The sequence below is a fragment of the Triticum aestivum genome, chromosome 2B (assembly GCF_018294505.1).
Source record: "Triticum aestivum cultivar Chinese Spring chromosome 2B, IWGSC CS RefSeq v2.1, whole genome shotgun sequence".
Taxonomy (NCBI): domain Eukaryota; kingdom Viridiplantae; phylum Streptophyta; class Magnoliopsida; order Poales; family Poaceae; genus Triticum; species Triticum aestivum.
Window position 1 is genome coordinate 59,470,832 of NC_057798.1, and position 4,102 is coordinate 59,474,933.

Consider the following 4,102-nt stretch of genomic DNA (forward strand, 5'->3'; position numbering starts at 1 on the left):
GGCGGCTTCTTTCTTTTTTGACTGTGGGGGTTCTACGACCTCCTCGTCAAATTCGGGCAACAGCTTGCGCTTCAGGTAGCTCTTTGCCCGGTGACTATCGCCGTATTTATCTGCGGTATTGAGTACTTTGCTCCATCTCATTCTGAGTGCGTCCTGCGCTGTTTTGAGCTTCCGCTTTTGCTTCTTCAAACTTCTTGCAGTGGCGACGAGCCTTTTATGAAGGTTCTTATGCTCCGGTGATGTGTCCGGCGTGAGATCGTCTGGACTGTTGTTTTCGCCGGGGATGGGTTGCTTGTCCAATTCATCCTGTTCGGATGGTTTCTTGGTGGCATGTTCATCGTCCGCTGCTTCGCCCTGCTCTAAGGCTGGGTCAGTATGAGTGCCGTGAAGGAAATATGCCCTAGAGGCAATAATAAAGTTATTATTTATTTCCTTATATCATGATAAAGGTTTATTATTCATGCTAGAATTGTATTAACCGGAAACATAATACATGTGTGAATACATAGACAAACAGAGTGTCACTAGTATGCCTCTACTAGACTAGCTCGTTAATCAAAGATGGTTATGTTTCCTAACCATGAACAAAGAGTTGTTATTTGATTAAACGAGGTCACATCATTAGTTGAATGATCTGATTGACATGACCCATTCTATTAGCTTAGCACCCGATCGTTTAGTATGTTGCTATTGCTTTATCCATGACTTATACATGTTCCTATGACTATGAGATTATGCAACTCCCGTTTGCCGGAGGAACACTTTGGGTACTACCAAACGTCACAACGTAACTGGGTGATTATAAAGGAGTACTACAGGTGTCTCCAATGGTAGATGTTGGGTTGGCGTATTTCAAGATTAGGACTTGTCACTCCGATCGTCGGAGAGGTATCTCTGGGCCCTCTCGGTAATGCACATCACTTAAGCCCTGCAAGCATGGCAACTAATGAGTTAGTTGCGGGATGATGGATTACGGAACGAGTAAAGAGACTTGCCGGTAACGAGATTGAACTAAGTATTGGATACTGACGATCGAATCTCGGGCAAGTAACATACCGATGACAAAGGGAACAACGTATGTTGTTATGCGGTCTGACCGATAAAGATCTTCGTAGAATATGTAGGAACCAATATGGGCATCTAGGTCCCGCTGTTGGTTATTGACCGGAGACGTGTCTCGGTCATGTCTACATTGTTCTCGAACCGTAGGGTCCGCACGCTTAACGTTACGATGACAGTTATTATGAGTTTATACATTTTGATGTACCGAAGGTTGTTCGGAGTCCCAGATGTGATCACGGACATGACGAGGAGTCTCGAAATGGTCGAGACGTAAAGATTGATATATTGGAAGCCTATATTTGGATATCGGAAGTGTTCCGGGTGAAATCGGGATTTTACCGGAATACCGGGAGGGTTACCGGAACCCCCCGGGAGCTATTTGGGCCATAGTGGGCCTTAGTGGAAAAGAGAAGGGGCTGCCCTAGATGGGCTGCGCCCCCCCCCCCTTCCCCTAGTCCTATTAGGACTAGGAGAGGTGGCCGGCCCCCTCCTCCTCTTTTCCCCTCCGAGGAATCCTAGTTGGACTAGGATTGGAGGGGGAATCCTACTCCTAGAGGGAGTAGGACTCTCCTGCGCCTCCCCCCCTTTGGCCGGCCAGCCTCCCCTCCTCTCCTCCTTTATATACGGAGGCAGGGGCACCTCTAAACACACAAGTTGACACAATTGATCATTGATATCGTTCCTTAGCCGTGTGCGGTGCCCCCTGCCACCATATTCTACCTCGGTCATATTGTCGCAGTGCTTAGGCGAAGCCCTGCGTCGGTAGTACATCAAGATCGTCACCACGCCGTCGTGCTGACGGAACTCTTCCTCGACGCTTTGCTGGATCGGAGCCCGAGGATCGTCATCGAGCTGAACGTGTGCTAAGAACTCGGAGGTGCCGTAGTAACGGTGCTTGGATCGGTCGGATCGAGAAGAAGACGTACGACTACTTCCTCTACGTTGTGTCAACGCTTCCGTTGCGATCTACAAGGGTACGTAGATCACACTCTCCCCTCGTTGCTATGCATCACCATGATCTTGCGTGTGCGTAGGAAAATTTTTGAAATTACTACGTTCCCTAACAGTGGTATCAGAGCCAGGTTTTATGGTTTGATGTTATTTGCACGAGTAGAACACAAGTGATTTGTGGACGATACAAGTCATACTGCCTACCAGCATGTCATACTTTGGTTCGGCGGTATTGTTGGACGAGACGACCTGGACCAACCTTACGCATACGCTTACGCGAGACCGGTTCCCTCGACGTGCTTTGCACATAGATGGCTTGCGGGCGACTGTCTCTCCAACTTTAGTTGAACCAAGTGTGGCTACGCCCGGTCCTTGAGAAGGTTAAAACGGAGTCTATTTGACAAACTATCGTTGTGGTTTTTGATGCGTAGGTGAGATGAGTTCTTACTTAAGCCCGTAGCAGCCATGTAAAACTTGCAACAACAAAGTAGAGGACGTCTAACTTGTTTTTGCAGGGCATGTTGTGATGTGATATGGTCAAGGCATGATGCTAAATTTTATTGTATGAGATGATCATGTTTTGTAACCGAGTTATCGGCAACTGGCTGGAGCCATATGGTTGTCGCTTTATTGTATGCAATGCAATCGCGATGTAATGCTTTACTTTATTACTAAACGGTAGTGATAGTCGTGGAAGCATAAGATTGGCGAGACGACAACGATGCTACGACGGAGATCAAGGTGTCACGCCGGTGACGATGGTGATCATGATGGTGCTTCGGAGATGGAGATCACAAGCACAAGATGATGATGGCCATATCATATCACTTATATTGATTGCATGTGATGTTTATCTTTTATGCATCTTATCTTGCTTTGATTGACGGTAGCATTATAAGATGATCTCTCACTAAATTATCAAGAAGTGTTCTCCCTGAGTATGCACCGTTGCGAAAGTTCTTCGTGCTGAGACACCACGTGATGATCGGGTGTGATAGGCTCTACGTTCAAATACAACGGGTGCAAAACAGTTGCACACGCGGAATACTCAGGTTATACTTGACGAGCCAAGCATATACAGATATGGCCTCGGAACACGGAGACCGAAAGGTCGAGCGTGAATCATATAGTGGATATGATCAACATAACGATGTTCACCATTGAAAACTACTCCATCTCACGTGATGATCGGTTATGGTTTAGTTGATTTGGATCACGTGATCACTTAGAGGATTAGAGGGATGTCTATCTAAGTGGGAGTTCTTAAGTAAATTTGATTAACTGAACTTAAACTTATCATGAACTTAGTACCTGATAGTATCTTGCTTGTTTATGTTGATTGTAGATAGATGGCTCGTGCTGTTGTTCCGTTAAATTTTAATGCGTTCCTTGAGAAAGCAAAGTTGAAAGATGATGGTAGCAATTACACGGACTGGGTCCGTAACTTGAGGATTATCCTCATTGCTGCACAGAAGAATTACGTCCTGGAAGCACCGCTAGGTGCCAGGCCTGCTGCTAGAGCAACACCAGAAGTTATGAACGTCTGGCAGAGCAAAGCTGATGACTACTCGATAGTTCAGTGTGCCATGCTTTACGGCTTAGAATCGGGACTTCAACAACGTTTTGAACGTCATGGAGCATATGAGATGTTCCAGGAGTTGAAGTTAATATTTCAAGCAAATGCCCGGATTGAGAGATATGAAGTCTCCAATAATTTCTATAGCTGTAAGATGGAGGAGAACAGTTCTGTCAGTGAGCATATACTCAAAATGTCTGGGTATAATAATCACTTGATTCAATTGGGAGTTACTCTTCCGGATGATTGCGTCATTGACAGAATTCTCCAGTCACTGCCACCAAGCTACAAAAGCTTCGTGATGAACTATAATATGCAAGGGATGAACAAGACTATTCCCGAGCTCTTCGCAATGCTGAAAGCTGCGGAGGTAGAAATCAAGAAGGAGCATCAAGTGTTGATGGTTAACAAAACCACTAGTTTCAAGAAAAAGGGCAAAGGGAAGAAGAAGGGGAACTTCAAGAAGAACAGCAAGCAAGTTGCTGCTCAAGAGAAGAAACCCAAGTCTGGACC